We start from the raw sequence: 20,892 nt of genomic DNA on the forward strand, positions 1-20,892 counted from the left end.
AAAATTAGTGTCACAGTAAACTACCTCTTCTCCTTCACACCATAATTTAGCTCTATTAAAATATTATTTTAAAAACTAGTTCAAAATTCATTGGCTAATGAGAACTTCAGTTTTGGGGAAAAGAAAGTTTAAAAATGTCTGGATTTAGGTGCTCCTACATGATATGGCATTCCAACTGTATTTTCATACCAAAAGTAAAGTTGGCCCCTGAAGGGTGACATTTTCAATAAACTTTTATGACTCCACAGTATGCAAAAAGGTAAAAAATGAAAAACAAATTTTTATACAATGTTTGTGTGTGTATATACATATATATAATCTAATCTTTGATTCAAGGGTTCCCCCCTCCCATATACGAACATTCAATCAGAAACAAAGGAAACGAGTTTCCTTAACTTCAGTTACAAAAAGGCATAGAGGTCAATGAGTGTAAATAGATGATTGAAAAAAAAAATTTAATAGACCATATATTCCAGTGGTTCTCAAAATACATAAAACAATATGCAGAGGAAATTCCATCCCTTTGCCCCTCCTTTCCTATATCTATATATTCATTCTTCAAACAAACAGACCCGTTTGAAACATACCGTATCATGAGGGTAACCGGAATTACTGATTTCTTATGCACCCTTGTGGAGTTCCTCTACGAGTGTATCAGTAGACACAAACATACGTATTGACTTCTCTCCCATATCTTATACTTACTTTGAAAAAAATAATATAAAGCTATATGTAGAACAGTACAACTTGCTTTCACTTAATAATATGAAGTTATTTTTAATTATCATTACATTTAAACTACTAATGATAAAAACAAATATAAGGCTAAATAAAAGGCCTCATTTAAATGTTATACACACACTCACATATTTAGGTTTGTCAGCAGTACTGATGTAAAACCATATAAAGAAAATGTTAATGATTTATATGACTGTAAATGAGAAATGAGATTTTCTGGGAGTTAGCAGAGGTTGCTTACCTATCTTCAGTAAAACATTAACCTCAGTGAGATCTCAAATGGCCTCTGTAAAAAGTATGGCAACTCCAAGGCTTAAGCTTAAACCAGACCACAATTAATACGTGAATAAACAAGTTACCTAATTAAAGTCAAGAACCTCCATTTTCAGCCCTGTAGCTATTTAGGTGAAGTGGCTAAAAACATAAAACTGAATAAAGAATATACATTTCATAAATGGGCAATACTATAACTAACACTTTCTCATTTCCTCCTGGTATAAAGCAGCATAAAAGTTGCTGCTGCTGCTACTGCTAAGTCGCCTCAGTCGTGTCCGACTCTGTGCGACCCCATAGAGGGCAGCCCACTAGGCTCCTCTGTCCCTGGGATTCTCCAGGCAAGAATACTGGAGTGGGTTGCCATTTCCTTCTCCAATGCATGAAAGTGAAAAGTGAAAGGGAAGTCGCTCAGTTGTGCCTGACTCTTAGCGACCCCATGGACTGGAGCCTTTCAGGCTCCTCCATTCATGGATTTTCCAGGCAAGAGTACTGGAGTGGGGTGCCATTGCCTTCTCCAATGAAAGTTGCAGGAACACTGAAAACCCAGAAACTGTACCATGCAATTTTTTTCTGCTTCCAAATTCAAAGAGGGGATAGAAACAAACTGTGGCCTGGACTCTTGTTACCTTCAAAATATATATTTTTCTGTGCAGAAAAAAATCTTTCATAAGAAAACTATATGTTACTACGAGCCCAAAGCATTTATCATGAAATCACCATAGTAAAAACATATATTTAAAAGTCTATAAAAAAGAAAATTAAGACCTAATACTAAGTATTATCCATTTTTAAAGCAAAGCAACCTGAAAGATTGCTAACCAATGATAATGTTAAGAAAATATTCAAGTGTCATCAAAGTACCAAAAAAAGTGATGCTTTTTCCACCAAGAGACAGACTAAAGCAGGTGTCAATGGGTCAGCAATGAGAATTTATGTCATCATCTCACACCATGGAGACTACAGAGATGTACTAGTTATTTAAACTAAGACTAGTCCAGAGTTAACAACATGACTAATAAGATGCTCTATATAATCCATAAGTATGATTCATTTCTACAAATAGTTTACTAGGTAAAATATAAGGACCCTGAGTGTAGGGTCTTATAAGGCTATGCTTTAGTCCCATGTCTGTCGATCACAAGCTGCAGGTCCACAGACAAGCTGCTTACATCTATAGCTTCAGTTATCTCATCTGCAAAGTGTAGATGATAAAAAGCTGTTAACGATTTAATTAGATGATACTTTAAAAAGTACCTCGTATGAAGTAAAAGGACTTCCTTCCTTGGTAAAGAATCTGCCTGCAATGCAGAAGACCTGGGTCGGATCCCTGGGTCAGGAAGATCCCCTGGAGAAGGGAACGGCAACCCACTCCAGTATTCCTGCCTGGAGAGTTCCATTGACAGAGGAGTCTGGCAGGCTACAGTCCATGGGGTCACAGAGAGGCAAACACTACTGAGTAACTAACACACACACACACACACACACAAAGTAAAAAGATCTCAATAATGCTGTGCTGTCACATACTGTATGTCATTGATGTCAAAGATATTATCTTCTAGTATCTTGGGGATAGAGATATCTCTAAGGGAATCTCTTAGGGAAAGAGAAATTAAAAATACAAACAAAACATCTTTAACTATCATTGTCAAAATGCTGATAGAAAAATATGGAAAGCAAGCATATATACAAATAATTAGACTGCAAGGACTTACAGAAATGTTGAATGCAACAGGAATAAAATTATTTTAAACTATTTATCTGAAAAGAACTCCCCACTTGTTTGAAAGTTATTTCACAAATGCACACTTCAATCTTTCCTGTTATTTTGAAAAGTACATACTAAGTGCTTTCTTATGTTTCTTCTTCATGTACTTTAAAACCTTACTATTAACTTGAAAATCATTCTACCATGTTACTTGTGATTAATATGTCAACAATTGTTTAAAACAACTGTTCTTCATTTTCAATGTCATATTAAGGTCAGTACAGTAGCAACACCAACATATGACATGAATTGAGATCTATATGAGTAAAGGACTGTAAAACTCACAATCAATTATGATCTGCATATGAGTAATTTGAAAGCATGTATTAAATCAGTAAAAAATTAATTTTAGGTTTGCATTTCCTAAAAAAAATATTAATTTCACCTGCTTCCACATCTTCATATTAAAAAAAGGACATGCATATAGACTTACTCTGAGGGCACTAGCTGAATGGGTGCAACCTGAGCTGAAGTTTACAGAGATTCTGGAAGTAATAACAATGCAAAAGCCACAGTCTGCTCAAAGATAAAAGGCTATCAAGAGACTTACCAGCACAAACCTGGAACCACAAAGTAGGCTAACAAACCAAACCTTGACATAAGAGTAAAACTACCCTACTCTTTCTACCTTCATGGGTCTACAAAGAAAGCTGAGTTGGTAGCGAGCAAACATAACTTAAAAACAATTTCTTTGAAGTTGTAACCATGAATCAGCCCTCACATGGACTTATTCACATTAACTTAGTAATACAAAAAAAATCTTTAAGCTTAAATTTAAAGTGATCTAAGACCATCATCAGTTCAGTTCAGTTTCTCAGTCATGTCTGACTCTTTGCAATCCCATGGACTGCAACACTCCAGGTTTCCCTGTCCATCACCAACTCCCGGAGCTTACTCAAATTCACGTCCATTGAGTCAGTGATGACATCAACCATCTCATCCTCTGTCGTCCCCTTCTCCTCCTGCCTTCAATCTTTCCCAGGATCAGGGTCTTTTCAAATGAGTCAGTTCTTTGCATCAGGTGGCCAAAGGATTGCAGTCTCAGCATCAGCTGAGGGACTCTCAGCTGAAAACACTGTTGAAGGGACTCTCAACAATTTTCTCCAACACCACAGTTCAAAAGCATCAATTCTTCGGCCCTCAGCTTTCTTTACACTCCAACTCTCACATCCAAACATGACTATGGGAAAAACCAAAGCTTTGACAAGATGGACCTTTGTCGGCAAAGCAATGTGTCTGCTTTTAAATATGCTGTCTAGGTTGGTCATAACTTTTCTTTCAAGAAGAAAGCATCTTTTAATTTCATGGCTGAAGTCACCATCTGCAGTGATTTTGGAGCCCCCCCCAAAAAAAGTCTGGCACTGCTTCCATTGTTTCCTCATCTATTTGTTATGAAGTGATGGGACCAGATGCCATGATCTTAGTTTTCTGAATGCTGAGTTTTAAGCCAACTTTTTCACTCTTCTTTTTCACTTTCATCAAGAGGCTTTAGTTCTTTGCTTTCTGCCATAATTGTGGTATCATCTGTATACCTGTGGTTATTGTTATTTCTCACAGTAATCTTGATTCCAGCTTGTGCTTCATCCAGTGTGTTTCATGATGTACTCTGCATACAAGTTAAATAAGCAGGGTGACAATATACAGTCTTGATATACTCCTTTCCAATTTGGAAACAGTCTGTTGTTCCATGTCAAGTTCTAACTGTTCTTCTTTGACCTGCATACAGATTTCTCAGGAGGCAGGTCAGGTATTCCCATCTCTTGAAGAATTTTCCACAGTTTGTTGTGATCCACACAGTCAAAGGCTTTGACATAGTCAATAAAGCAGAATTAGATGTTTTTCTGGAACTCTTGCTTTTTCCATGATACAAAGGAGGTTGGCAATTTGATCTCTGGTTCCTCTGCCTTTTCTAAAACCAGCTTGAACATCTGGAAGGTCATGGTTCACATACTGTTGAAGCCTGGCTTGGAGAATTTTGAGCATTACTTTACTAGCGTATGAGATGAATGCAATTGTGCCGTCGTTTGAGCATTCTTTGGCATTGCCTTTCTTTGGGACTGGAATGAAAACTGACATTTTCCAGTCTTGTGGCCACTGCTGAGTTTTCCAAATTTGCTGGCATACTGAGTGAAGCACTTTCACAACATCATCTTTTAAGATTTGGAATAGCTCAGCTGGAATTCCATCACCTCCACTAGCTTTGTTCCTAGGGATTTTTCCTAAGGCCGATTTGACTTCACATTCCAGGATGTCTGGCTCTAGGTGAGTGATCACACCATTGTTATTAGCTGGGTCATGAAGATCTTCTTTGTATAGTTCCTCTGTGTATTCCTGCCACATCGTCTTAATATCTTTTGCTTCTGTTACATCCATACCGTTTCTGTCCTTTATTGTGCCCATCTTTGCATGAAATGTTCCCTTGGTATCACTAACTTTCTTGAATAGATCTCTAGTCTCTTCCATTCTATTGTTTTCCTCTATTTCTTTGCACTGATCACTGAGGAAGCTTTTCTTATCTCTCCCTGCTATTCTTTGGAACTCTGAATTCAAATGGGTATATCGTTCCTTTTCTCCTTTGCCTTTTCATTCTTTTCAAAGCTATTTGTAAGACCTCCTCAGACAACCATTTTGCCTTTTGCATTTGTTTTTCTTGGGGATGGTCTTGAACACTGCCTCCTTTACAATGTCACGAACCTCCATCCATCATTCTTCAGGCACTCTATCAGATCTAATAACTTTAATCTATTTGTCACTTCCACTGTATAATCATAAGGGATTTGATTTAGGTCATACCTGAATAGTCTCGTGGTTTTCCCTACTTTCTTCAATTTAAGTCTGAATTTGGCAATAAGGAGTTCATGATCCGAGCCACAGTCTGCTCCTGGTCTTGTTTTTGCTGACTGTACAGAGCTTTTCCAGGTTTGGCTGCAAAGAATATAATCAATCTGATTTCAGTACTGACTATCTGGCGATGTCCATGTATAGAGTCTTCTCTTGTGTTGTTGGAAGAGGGTGTTTGCTATGACCAGTGCGTTCTCTTGGCAGAACTCTATAAGCCTTTGCCCTGCTTCATTCTGTACTCCAGGGCCAAATTCGCCTGTTACTCCTGGTATTTGACTCCCTAATTTTGCATTCCAGACTCCTATAGTGAAAAGGACATCTTTTTGGGGTGTTAGTTCTAGAAGGTCTTGCAGGTGTTCATAGAACCGTTCAACTTCAGCTTCTTCAGTATTACTGGTCGCGGCACATACTTAGATTACCGTGATATTGAATGGCTTGCCTTGGATACAAACAGAGATCATTCTGTCGTTTTGGAAATTGTACCCAGGTACTGCATTTCGGACTCTTTTGTTAACCATGATGGCTACTCCATTTCTTCTATGGGATTCTTGCCTGGAGTAGTAGACATAATGGCTATCTGAGTTAAATTCAGCCATCCAGTCCATTTTAGTTCCCTGATTCCTAAAATGTCGATGTTCACTATTGCCATCTCCTGTTTCAGTTCAGTTCAGTCACTCAGTAGTGTCCAACTCTTTGCAACCCCATGAACCGCAGCACACCAGGCATCCCTGTCCATCACCAACTCCTGGAGTCCACCCAAACCAATGTCCATTGAGTCAGTGATGCCATCCAGCCATCTCCTGGATCCAGTTGTCCCCTTCTCCTCCTGCCTTCAGCCCTTCCCATCATCATGGTCTTTTCCGATGAGTCAGCTCTTCGCATCAGGTGGCCAAAATATTGGAGTTTCAGCTTCAACATCAGTCCTTCCAATGAACACCCAGGATTGATCTCTTCCAGGATGGACTGGTTGGATCTCCTTGCAGTCCAAGGGACTCTCAAGAGTCTTCTCCAACACCACAGTTCAAAGGCATCAATTCTTTGGCACTCAGCTTTCTTTATAATCCAACTCTCATATCCATACATGACCACTGGAAAAATCATAGCCTTGACTAGATGGATCTTTGTTGGCACAGTAATGTCTCTGCTTTTTTAATATGCTATCTAGGTTGGTCATAACTTTCCTTCCAAGGAGTAAGCGTCTTTTAATTTCATGGTTGCAGTCACCATCTGCAGAAATTTTGGACCACTTCCAATTTGCCTTGATTCATGCACCTAACATTCCAGGTTCCTATGCAATAATGCTCTTTATAGCATTGGACTTTACTTCCATCACTAGTCACATCCACAACTGGGTATTGTTTTTGCTTTGGCTCAGTCTCTTCTTTCTTTCTGGAGTTATTTCTCCACTGATCTCCAGTAGCATATTGGGCACCTACCGACCTGGGAAGTTCATCTTTCAGTATTCTTTTTGCCTTTTCGTACTGTTCACGGAGTTCTCAAGGAAAGAATGCTAAAGTGGTTTGTCATTCCCTCCTCCAGTGGACCACGCTGTGTCAGAACTCTCCAACATGACCCCATTGTCTTTAAAGTGATTGAAGACCATTACTACGGTGCTACTCCAGGTATGTGGCAGACTGAACAGCAAATCCTCTCTACCTTCATTCTAGGCCTCACAATATTCTCACAAAATCCCCCAACCATCTTAGCCTGGAAAGGGGGTGTGGAGAGTTAAAAATTAACTAAGCAAAAGGTATCATGGACAGCAAACAGGAAAAACTTTAAGACATGAGAATTAACAGATAGTTTAACATAGAATAATTAGAAGTTGTGAATGTTTAAAAAAATAAAAAGCTTGAAATGTGCAGAAAACAGAATTTTTTTTTGCTATTTACAAGAAAGGCAAGCAGAATTAGAAAACAATCAGTTAGAACTTCTAGGTACAAGAAAAGAGACTAGTTGAAAAAAAATTTTTTTTAATTGTTTGTTTTCTGGCTGCACTATACGCACGTGGGAGCTCAGTTCCCCAACCAGGGTTCAAACCCACGGTCCCCTGCATCCCTGCACTGGAAGCAAGGCATCATAACCACTGGACCACCAAGAAGTCCCCTTAGTTGAAAATTTCTGATAAGAGCAATGGATGGTTGAAAGGTTATTAAATATCACGGAAAAGAGTAAGCAAAGTACAAGACACGTCAGAGGAAATACAGCACAGAGACAAATCAATAAAACAGTAACAAATAAATGAAAAGGAGAGTGTGATCAATTGTACTTTAAGTCTAATTCACTGTTTCACTAACAGGAGAGGGATGGCAACGTTGAGCAAGAAAGCATAGCCCTGCCCCCACGAGTTACATATTCTAGCAGCAGACTGACATTCATCACATAATCACATGAAATATATACAATTAAAATGTAAAAATTGTAACTGTGACTGATAAAAAACATTACAAAAATTTACTAAGTACTTTTAATTTAGACCATGCGTATAGAGCCCTTCCATTAAGAAATGAAGTAATATCTGAGGTATAAATCAAATTATTTGGGAATGTGTTCTAAAGCTGAGATAAGCCAAAATGCCAAGGCAGGAGAAAATATGCTGTTTTTTAGGAATTCAAAGAAAATTACATGGATGAGCTAAGAAGAAGAATGGGGCAACAGGGGATGGAGATGTGTGGTGAGAAGGGCAAGATCATGCAAAATCTTGCATGTTTACTAAATGGATGTTTGCTCTTTTATTTAAGATTAGAAGACACTTAAGACTTCTAAGGAAAGCAGGTGAAAACTAGATTTTCATTTGGAAAATATATTTGTAACTGACTTTTTCTGAGAACCAAAGAATGCTGGGAATTCTTTCTAAAACCATTATCAAAATAATGTTTTTATAGTAATGATGTACTTAACTGTAAACATTAAGTACAAGTTAATCACAAGTACAATAAATGATGTAAAGAAGGTCATTATGAATTCACTGTCCCAGTAGTGAACTTCCCTCTTTTACTAAGTGAGAGAAAAGAGAAACGCTGTCACCAGATACCTTTGATTTTTAGACCTCTGAAATTAATAATGTTATGCTGTTATTTTATGTATTATAATTGAGATGAACATGATGGACAGGGACTTTTATATAAACTCATATATTTCACTTTCCTCTATTTCTAAAAATAAGTTTACTATTTTAGTTAACTTTTACATTTACTTTCGACTACCTTTATTGTTCAGAGTATATTCTATTTGAATTTTCAATTTCTTTAGTTTATTCTACAATTTTTATCATTTCCTAATCTTTTAGCAATTTGTTAGTACTTTTATATTAATTTTCAAAAATTTAATCTACTTTAATTAAAAAAACAAACGCCTGATGGAACTTTGCTGAGAAGGGAAATTTAGTTTAAAAAATAAAAAGCATGAAAGTGTTTCTCAAATTTCTCTCACATGTGTTGTGACCCACTTTTTTGTCTTTTTATTTTGAAATAATTATAGCTTCATAGGAAACTGCCTAAAACAAAAGTCATCTACTTTCTTATAACAAGTAACATCTGATAGAACAATAACATAACGTCAAAACCAGGACTATTTCTCCAGATTTACATGTACTCATACCTGTGTGTGTGTATACGCATGCAATCTATTCAATTTTATCCTATGTTCAGATTCATATATTTTATTCAATTTTATCCTATGTTCAGAATCATGTAACCACCACCACAACCATTATATAGAACTGTTCCATTACCAAAAAGATCCCTAGTGCTTTCACACAGTTTATAAAAACCTTGAAACAGCAAAAGGGTATAAAGCTCCGTTTGGAAGAGAAAGATTCAGGCAATCTGTGGATGAAGAAAGGTCAAAGGTTGAGCAGCAGGCAAAAATTTTTTTTGAGGGACAGTTGTATGAGAGTAACTCTTGGTTTAAGACAAAGACACAAAGATTCTGTTGAAGCTTCGTTCTGTTTTGTGATTTCTTCTCTAGCTACTTACTCAAAAAAGACAGTGTATGCTGATGTGCATTAACTTTTGATAATACGTAATGATGAGAGGGATACCAAGTTACTGGGCTTCCCTGGTGTGGTGGCTCAGATGGTAAAGAATCTGCCTGCCTGTATCCCACTGCTGGGCATACACACTGAGGAAACCAGAAGGGAAAGAGACACGTGTACCCCAATGTTCATCGCAGCCCTGTTTACAATAGCCAGGACATGGAAGCAACCTAGATGTCCATCAGCAGATGAATGGATAAGAAAGCAGTGGTACATATACACAATGGAGTATTACTCAGCCATTAAAAAGAATACTTTTGAATCGGTTCTAATGAGGTAGATGAAACTAGAGCCTATTATACAGAGTGAAGTAAGCCAGAAAGAAAAACACCAATACAGTATACTAATGCATATATATGGAATTTAGAAAGATGGTAACAATAACCCTGTGTATGAGACAGCAAAAGAGACACTGATGTATAGAACAGTCTTATGTTATGGACTCTGTTGGAGAGGGAGAGGGTGGGAAGATTTGGGAGAATGGCATTGAAACATGTATAATATCATGTATGAAACGAGATGCCAGTCCAGGTTCCATGCACAATACTGGATGCTTGGGGCTGGTGCACTGGGACGACCCAGAGGGAGGGTATGGGGAGGGAGGAAGGAGGAGGGTTCAGGATGGGGAACACATGTATACCTGTGGCGGATTCATTTCGATATTTGGCAAAACTAATACAATATTGTAAAGTTTAAAAATAAAATAAAACTAAAAAAAAAAAAAAAAAGAATCTGCCTGCAATGCAGGAAACCCAGGTTCTATCCCTGGGTTGGGAAGATCCCCTGGAGAAGGAAATAGCAACCCGTTCTATATCCTCGCATGGAGAATTCCATGGACAGAGGACCCTGGCCAGCTACAGTGTATGGTGTCACAAAGACGCTGAGTGAATTACATACCAAGTTAGGAGTAGAGCAGGCTCAGCTTTATTTGTACTACACAGTGATGAAATTTTAAAGCAAGCTGACTTAAAGCCCAGTAACACCATAATTTAGCTGAAATAGAAGACTATATGCATCACTGCTCTTCGAAAACAAAATTCATCTGGTGTTCCAAAATTAATGTTCTTCAGATATGCTATGTTTAAATGGACTCCACATACTCCAATGAGAGAAAAAAACAAACCATAAATAGCATTTATTTTAAACTTAAAATTATAATAGTATTAGGGCTATACCATGTATCTGTACATTACAGTGCTGCATCATAATAAGGACTGCAAAAGACTTTATCCAAACCCATATGTACCACTACTACATATACATTACTGACTCTACCTCCGAGATTATAAAAGATAAGATTTGTCTGCACACACACCATATGCCATAATACCAGGTGGAGGAGTGTATACCAGAGACTTTCTGGCATTACTAAATCAAACGTAGGAGACAATTTTCAAAATTACACATACACAAAAAAAATTCTAAATCTATAATTATTTCTCCACCCAAAAAGGTCAGTCTCCCTTTTCTTCACTGTGAAAGTGAATTATTTTGATATGCCTTACCTTCAAATTCTCCTGAAAATTAAAAATCATCTTACTTTCTTTGAAATCCACAGGGGAGCCCCAAGATTATCACAACTATCTTTGGGCTTATCCAGTTTAGATGTCACAATGGCTTGCCAATCTTTCATAGTTCACATTAACTATTTCAACTTAATGACCTTAAGATATCAAAATCACACTTAATTCATAAAGCAGTACATGCACAGTAAGTTATCTATTTAATTTGAAAATAAGACTTTTGGAGCCCATTTACCAAGAAGGGAGGAAGAAAACTGGGGAATTCTGAAAGGACAATCTGTTAACCAGAGATACCTATGGGAAATATATGAAAGTGAATGAGAAAAGATTATCACTTCTACATAATTATTTGAACTTTTCAATAGACAGTTACTTCTTTCCACAGTTAACCATACCATGTCTCAAGTTTATTTATCTATAAAATAGGGATAATAAACATATCTACCTCAAAAAGATAATGTAAAAACACTGACAAAATTCCTGGAAGTTCGTTAAGACCTCAAAAATCAAACGATGTTATTATTACTTATACTATTACATGTAAAAAAGTAAAACTTACATGATATGTTTTTAAATAGTAAGTAAAATAAATATACTTTAAAACAGTATCAAGAGAAATCTGCATTTTTCATACAACTCTTCACAGGTGCATTTAAATAATTATGTGTCAGACAGCAAGGACTGATTTACAGTACTTACATCATGCTTAGCATGTAGCAAACTTTAAAATATATGTTGAATGAATGAAATTATCATGTAACATATATATAATGCTGCTGCATTTTAAGTTACTTGTGACCATTTATAAACTAAGAAAATATACAGTGAAAGGGAAGCTCCTTTTGTAAAGAGGCAAACATCTAAAACTCAACACCAAAGTAGAGTTTTTCCATTCAAGAGCTGAAAATAATTTCTCAAATGAGAACACACAGTAAACAGACAATCATATTTCTGGACAAGAAGAAAATATAATCAACAATATCTATCTATATTTTATATGGCTACTTGCTTTTGGCTGCTTTAAATTATATAGCAATAAAATAAAAATCCCAAGCAATTCCAACTGTTACAAAAAAGACAAACAGATATGGGCAAATATTTATAATGTGAAGGTCAAATTATCAAGAAAATGATTCCAAAATAATTTTAGGATATAAAGGTTTTTAATAAATTATTAAACATTCAACATCACAGTAATCTAAATCTACGCACCAATCACTGATGCTGAAGAAACTGATGCTGACTGGTTCTGTGAAGATCTACAACACCTTCCAGAACTAACAACAACAACAAAAAACCCAGATGTCCTTTTCATCATAGGGGACTTGAATGCAAAAGTAGGAAGTCAAGAGATACCTGGATTAATACAAAAGTTGGGCTTTAGAGTACAAAATGAAGCAGGGCAAAGGCTAACAGAGTTTTGCCAGAGAATGCACTGGTCATACCAAAACATCCTCTTTCAACAACACAAGAGATGACTCTACATATGGACATCACTAGATGGTCAATACTGAAGTCAGATTGATTATATTATTTACAGAAGAAGATAGAGAAGCTCTATACAGTCAACAAAAAACAAGACGTGGAAGTGACTGTGGCTCAGATCAAGAACTCACTGCAAAATTCAGGCTTAAACTGAAGAAAGCAGGAAAAACCACTAGACCATAAAGGTATGCTGCTATTGCTAAGTCGCTTCAGTCATGTCTGACTCTTTGGGACCCCATAGACAGCAGCCCACCAGGCTCTGCTGTCCATGGGATTTTCCAGGCAAGAGTACTGCAGTGGGTTGCCACTGCCTTCTCCAATAAAGGTATGACCTAAATCAAATCCCTTATGATTATACAGGGGAGGTGATAAATAGATTCAAGGGATTAGATCTGATAGACAAGAGTACCTGAAGAACTGTTGATGGAGATTCGTATCACTGTACAGGTGGTGGTGACCCAAACCATCTGCAAGAAAAAGAATTGCAAAAAGGCAAGGTGGTTGCCTGAGGAGGTCTTACAAATAGCTTAGAAAAGAAGAGAAGTGAAAGGCAAAAGAAAAAGGGAAAGACACACTCAACTGAATGCAGAGTCCCTTGGACAGTAAGGAGATCAAACCAGTCAATCCTACAGGAAATCAACCCTGATTATTACCCGGAAGGACTAATGCTGAAAGCTCCTCCAATACTCTGGCCACCTGATGGTGAAGAGCTGACTCACTGGAAAAGACCCTGATGCTGGGAAAGATTAAGAGCAGGAGGAGAAGGGGGCGACAGAGGATGAGATGGTTGGATGGCATCATGGACTCAATGGACGTGTTTGAGCAAACTCAGGGAGACAGTGAAGAACAGGGAAGCCTGGCATTCTACAGATCATGGGGTGGCAAAGAGTAGGACATAATTGAGCAACTGAAAAATACATTTTATCCAGAGGATACTTCACTATGACCTATGATGGGACTCTGAGCCACACATTATCAGTGTGACCTCCAAAGGAAGTGATAATTAAAAAAGTATTAGTCTGACCCTCTGAGAGGGGCTACAGACTAAGTCAGCCATGCGAACAGTTTGTTATCAAGTCCCAGTAAAAACTATCAAAACCAAAGGCTTGCCTTAGCTTTTCCTGTTTTACAACTATCCATGCATATTTTTATACACTGTGGTCAAGAAGAAATAATGCTATTCATGATTCCATAGAGAGATGATCAGGAGCTCCATGGGATTCTGTACCTTTGACAGATTTTCATTTATACCTTTTCTCTGCAACAAACTATGGGCTGGTGCATAACGGTTTCCAGTAATTTCTGAGTCCCCCCCAGCAAATTACTGAACCTGAGGATAGTTTTCAAAAACCCTTGGATTTGCAGTGGTGTCAGAAGTAAGAGCAGTCTTGTAAAGACTGTTTGTTCAAAACTGTAGTTAACTGAGCTTAGTGCAGTTGATGTCAGAAGTGGGATTTGCATTACAAATGCTAACTACCTAAACTGTGTAGTCTGGAAGAAAAAGAATGAGAGGGTAGGGGATGATAAACCTTTTAATTCATGGGTGACAAAGGACCATTCATGGTATACAACTGTAACCAGACAATGATCAGTCAGTAGAGCTAAAAGTTATCAGTGGAATTTAGGAAGGGTGAATCTAACTCGTAGAGATCTGGCACACTGAATACATAAAGAAATGTACAATTTTTTAAATGAGCTAACTATACAATTCCTTGACTATTATTAACTGTAATAGCTAAAAAGAAAGAAAAAGAAACATTAAGCCTGACACCTGGTCAAGCTAGGGAAGAAAAAATTTACTAACTAGAATAAGCAGATTAGAGGGTCTCTCTCCCCTTCCACGAGGAAAGCAAGGGATGGCAACCAGCCTATAAAAATGAGCTTTTAATGAAATGGGTCAGGCAGACTCAATAAATAATGCCAGTTAGGCACCAGGAGTGGGAAAGAATTTGTACTGACTCAAAAGGGCCTTCTGAGAGACTGAAGTCAAAAGAGCCTTGGGAAAATGCCCCTCCATCTTAACCGCACACCCATGGGCTCCCTACAGACCTCTAAACCTACTCAAGTTTCCTCTGGGGCACTTGCAATTTATGCCAATGCACTATGACTGCCCTTGCCCTACGACTGATCACAATAAGACATATCTTAAAATATACATCTAATATTAATGTAATTACTATAATTCTCATTACTCCTTGTGTACTGCCTATAAGAGAGAAGTGAGCCTTACTATCGATAATATCCAATCCCACACAATGATAAATAGTCTCAGTACAAGCTTGTGAACTGAGTGACACAGAGTGACTGTTTCAAACTGACTTAAGAATTCCAATAAAATGAGGAAGGGCCAATTGTAACTAAGCCTGTTCATAACAGTATCTGATATATTGCACAAGAGTCAATTCTGTTAGCAGCATAGCAAATTCCTCTGCAATACAGACTGATCAGAGTCGAACACTACTGATCAACTAACACTTTCATATATAAATATGTGTGTGTGCGTATACATGTGTGTGTTTGTATAAAATGCTCTGTTACACCTTACCACACTGTAAAGTATAAGGTAAATATAATTCCATGTGCTATAAAGTAGAACCTTGTTGCTCTGAGGTTTTTATCTATAAATTTTGTTGCTTAACCTTTACAACTCTACATAGTAAGTACTATTATTATGAAGGTAGTGAGACATAAGGAGAATAAATTAAGTTCATCCAGATACTAAGAATAAAGGGCACAACAGAGGTTTGAAACAGAAGTCCAACATCAAGGCTTATGTTCTTTAATACACTGCCTTCCTACATGGCTGCTAGGCTCCTGTTGGCTTTTTCAGCCAACTGCATTCTCGAAATCTATTTTAGAAGATCCCTAAGGTCATATCATGCTATGTAAACTTCTGGGCAAATAGTAATTCAGACAGAATTAAAAACAAATCTTAAACAATACTTATTATATTTTACTTGGTCATTGTTTCAATCGTTAATTTTATCAGAAAATCTTAATTCTTTGAACTGTTAAAAACAGATATTAATATTAATGTTAAATGCTGCATTAATATAAAAAGTAGATATCAAAATATATCAATAGAAACTTAAAACAAACTAATAAACTAACTCATTTGAATAAAACTATTTCCAAAATAAAACTTCCAGATAAACTGATTACATTAGAATTTCTACTTTCTTGGGAAACAACAGTTGTTTTCATTAAAAAGAAATTATCATTAGGCATTAACCTTCCATTTTGAAGGATGATTTTAATTACTCTATAATACTTTAATACATATTGATAATTTTAACACCACTATAATCAAGATGTTTCTACTTAAATTTTATTTGTTCATGTTTCTCTATTCATATTTATAATCTTAAAGCTGCATAATCTTTCAGATTATCTTCCAATCCTAAAGAAGGGCAATGCCAAAGAATGTTCAAACTACTGCACAATTGCACTAATTTCACACACTAGCAAAGTTAATTCTCAAAATTCTCTAAGCCAGGCTTCAACAGTATGTGAACCATGAACTTCCAGATATCCAAGCTGGATTTAGAAAAGGCAGAGGAACCAGAGATCAAATTGCCAACATCCTTCGGATCATCGAAAAAGCAAGAATTCCAGGAAGACATCTACTTCTGCTTTATGGATTATACCAAAGCCTTTGACTGTGTAGATCACAACAAGCTGTGGAAAATTCTTCAAGAGATGGGAATACCAGACCACCTGACCTGCCTCCTGAGAAATCTGTATGCAGGTCAAGAAACAACAGTTAGAACTTGATATGGAACAACAGACTGGTTCCAAATAGGAAAAGGAGAATGTCAAGGCTGTATATTGTCCACCTGCTTATTTAACTTATATGCAGACTACATCATGCGAAACGCTGGGCTGGAAGAAGCACAAGCTTGAATCAAGATTGCCAGGGGAAATATCAATAACCTCAGATACACAGATGACAGCACCCTTACGGCAGAAAAAGTGAAGAACTAAAGAACCTCTTGATGAAAGTGAAAGAGCAGAGTGAAAAAGATGGCTTAAAGCTCATTCAGAAAACCAAAATCATGGCATCTGGTCCTGTCACTTCATGGCAAATAGATGGGGAAACAATGGAAACAGTGACAGACTTTATTTTGGGGGACTCCAAAAATCACTGCAGTTGGTAATCGCAGCCATGAAGTAAATTAAAAGATGCTTACTCCTTGGAAGAAAAGTTATGTCCAACCTAGACAGTATATTAAAAAGCAGACACATTACTTTGCAGACAAAGGTCCATCTAGTCAAAGCTATGGTTTTTCCAGTAGTAATGTATGGATGTGAGAGCTGAACTATGAAGAAAGCTGAGTGCTGAAGAACTGATGCTTTTGAATTATAGTGTTGGAGAAGACTCGAGAGTCCCTTGGACTGCAAGGAGATCCAACCAAGGAGATCAGTCCTGGGTGTTCACTGGAAGGACTGATATTGAAGCTGAAACACCAATACTTCAGCCACCTGATGCGAAGAACTGACTCATTGGAAAAGACTGTGTAGTTGGGAAAGACTGAAGGCCAGAGGAGAAGGTGACGACAGAGAATGAGATGGCTGGATGGCATCACCGACTTGATGGACTTGAGTTTGAGCAAGCTCTGGGTTCGCAAAGAGTTGGACACAACAGAATGACTGAACTAACTAATCTCTCAGAATATTAATTCAACACCACTCACAAATTTTCAGACATTTGTTTCCTTTTTTCTTCTCTAATAGGACTTAATGAACAACTTTCTGCACGTAACATTATGTCTTTAATTTTTCTATCTGCATGCCTGTCTAACTTATCCTAGGTATCTGATAAACAATGGAGGAACTAAAATTATTTTTACTTATTAAAAAAATTTTTACTTTTTAATAATTATTTTATAAGGATAATTTCCTAAGAGAAGAATTAATTAATCAAAGAGTAGAAACTTTTTTATGGTTCTTGCAACTTAATACTTTCCCCCCAAATAATGTCATTTGATGACACACAAGAAATGAAAGACATGTTTACTCATTGGAATCCTTCTTAGTATTAGACTTTTTCATTTAAAAATTTTAATCCTTTACTATATATAATTTAATCTCATAAAATGCTTTATCTTCCTGAGAAATAATAATCCTAAAGGTATATTATTTCATTGTTTACTAAGTACAAAGAACTGTAAAACTAAGAATTCTAATTCTAAAACACAACGATCAATATGTAAAAACTCTCGAAACGAATTTATGTCAAAGCTCAATTCACAGAATATGGCGTATCTTCACATTTCAATAAAATTTGGTTAAAGTCATAATCTAACCAAGTCTGGCAACATAAGAGCTGAACATAAATGCCAAGTGTGTCCCAAAGAGAGGTGAATTCTATTCTACCTTGAGAGGGTTTCTTTCAAAATAGAAAGCAAGTAAAAAGCATTTTCATTAGGCAAATAACCAAAAGGAAATATACCGATGAAGGTTTACGTGCTTATGATCTGATCACAACTCCTGGTCAAACCAATCCACAATAACCTATTTAGTGAAGGAAAAGCTGCACTGGAAAAAAAGAGAAGTCAGAGCTTCTTAAAACTCATTCCAAAAATTCAGATAATCATTTTAGATTGGAAAATTTAGTTGACAGTGAAGATATTCCATTTCCCCCTATGATAACTTAAGGAATCACATTCGGATTTGATTAGAACAAGGGTATTTATTCTAAACATTTTTGCTGTTTATTTTTAACTACTTGCCATGTTCAACACTTGTAACTGACATTACCATAACTGGCTGATGATGCTCTCTTATACTTTGATCTTAGCATAAAGTAACAGACAGGAAATTTGCTGTAACTCCTATTGGGGTTCTTTTTCAGTAGTTGGGATAGAGTAAATTCATCACTTTAAGCGTTTACTCACTGTCTTAATATGGGTAAGGTACCCTGCTAGAGTCCTAGGATGATACAAAGATGACCATGACATGATCCTGTCCTCAAAGAACTTACAATCTATTAGAGAAAGACAGACATGTAAACAAATAAGTATTATACAAAGTAGAACGTGCCAGGTGTTAAAACAGAGTTACAAAAACCATGTTCTAAAGGAGCACAAGATAGTGAAATTAATTCTGGATGGGGAAGTCTGGAAGACTGGGCCAGCAGAAAGTAGCAGAAAACTCAGCCCCTTAGAAAATGCAGCAGTGTTACAGCCCAGCTAGGTTAGGGTCAAAGCCCCACTCCCCACAGAAGGTTTTCCTAAAGGAGATGGAGCCAGGGCCCTAACCCAGTTAGGTAGGCAACTCGTTGATTTCAATTATGAATGCAACACTTTCGTTCCCTGGTGCAGATAAATGGGATTTCATGAGTATTTTATTTCATTAAAAAATAAAATAAATTTAACAACATATTAAGTAACTTACATAAAAATGTAAGTTACCCTGGCCTCCATCATCAGAATGGCCTCAGGTGGTACCCTGATCATACAGGACCAAGCAGAAAGACAGACACCATTTCGGTGTGTTATATATGCGGTGCTTCAATACATGTTATGCTATTGAGATCGTGGGAAGAAAGATGAAAGAGACAAGAGACACTTTCAGACAAGTAACTTGGGTATTATTATACTATACCACTTTTGAAGTTTTACTTTAAAAATTTTAATGGAAACTTTAGAATAGGTTAATGAGATAACAGGATTTTTCTTTTAAGTCATGATTCCAAAAACCAGCCGGTATATTTGCTGGTTTCTATTGATTTCTTAGAATAAGGAGTAAACCAGATAATACAACCAATATGTAATATTTAACAGGTACCACACGAGGTGTGAAAACAACTGGAAAGAAGATAACACAAACATGTTTAGGTACAGAAGAACAAGAAAGCAATGATCTTGTGCCAACAGTTACAAACATTAAATCTGCAGAGAATCAGAAACAAGACTAACGCTCCACTATGTTTATCCTATTGTGCCCTCACATTTCCCTAAAATAACTCCAATTTGCATGCACAGTATTTTACTACACTATATGAATTCTCAAATTCAGAAATTCGTAACTACTGGTTGTAGATCTCCTTAAATAAGTTTCATTTTAGTGAACAAATAAACAAACAACAGAATTTTAGTCACCTATATTACACATAACTGAATGTTTACAAAGTCTTAAAGTTAAAATGATTATTTTCTAGGCTATACCATCCATTCTCATTTTTATTATTTGTTCTATTAATTTTTACAGCTTCCTGGAACAAATAAAGGAAACAGAAAGGAAGACACTTCCTATCTGAATTAAGAATGACATTACATTAGACAGATTTTCTTTAAATATAATAAACATACAATTCAAAAAGACTTTCTCTCCTAAAAGGAGCTGAGCAAACAACAAAACAAATATATCTGTAATAATATTTTAAATGTCATATTAAAAAAACACAAAACATATTAGAAAAACACAAAACTCTAACACGTAATTGAAAATACAGTTCACAAAACTACAAGTGGCTTGATAAATATGAAAAAAAAAAATTCATCCTATTAAAGAAATGCAAACTAAAACAATAAAATCGTATTTTAAAATACCAAATTAGAAGAATCAAAAAAACAACACAATTTGTTCCTGAATTGTAAAAATCCCCCCTTTTAAAATGTTTGTTTGGGTTTTAAAACAAGATGTTCTGAAAACAAGTAATCAATGCTTATGGGGAAGGAGTTGGAGGCTTAAGAGTCAGGGAGGGATGAGAATAATCATTTACTGGGGACAATGGAAGTTAAGTATAACTTTTAAATAATTTGTGTAGAGTATCATGTTTTAGATTTTGTTGTTTTCAGGTTCATACCCTTTAGATTCTATCACTGTGAACCTAAATTTTAAAAATAATCAGATTCAGACAAAGATTTATATATTTATAACAAGGACACTGATTACACTTTTTTCTAATAACAAAAATTCAGAAAAAACTAAATCACCAAACTAATTACCAAATAGCTGTGAAAAGAAGAGAAGTGAAAAGCAAAGGAGAAAAGGAAAGATATAAACATCCGAATGCAGAGTTGCAAGGAACAGCAAGAAGAGATAAGAAAGCCTTCCTCAGCGGTCAATGCAAAGAAATAGAGGAAAACAACAGAATGGGAAAGACTAGAGATCTCTTCAAGAAAATTAGAGATACCAAGGGAACATTTCATGCAAAGATGGGCTCGATAAAGGACAGAAATGGTATGGACCTAACAGTAGCTGAAGATATAAATAAGAGGTGG

General features: G+C 36.4%; 1 protein-coding gene and 1 non-coding gene across 6 annotated transcripts in view; both read right to left on the minus strand.

Moving 5' to 3' along the window:
- The window catches only part of JMJD1C (jumonji domain containing 1C), a 316,168-nt gene that overhangs the window by 156,648 nt on the left and 138,628 nt on the right, over positions 1 to 20,892 (minus strand). The gene's annotated exons all lie outside the window — the stretch shown is intronic.
- MIR1296 (microRNA mir-1296) lies at positions 18,847 to 18,937 on the minus strand. Its single transcript, NR_031015.1, has one exon. It is a non-coding gene; the product is annotated as a microRNA mir-1296 (primary transcript).

The sequence above is a fragment of the Bos taurus genome, chromosome 28, assembly GCF_002263795.3.
Source record: "Bos taurus isolate L1 Dominette 01449 registration number 42190680 breed Hereford chromosome 28, ARS-UCD2.0, whole genome shotgun sequence".
Taxonomy (NCBI): domain Eukaryota; kingdom Metazoa; phylum Chordata; class Mammalia; order Artiodactyla; family Bovidae; genus Bos; species Bos taurus.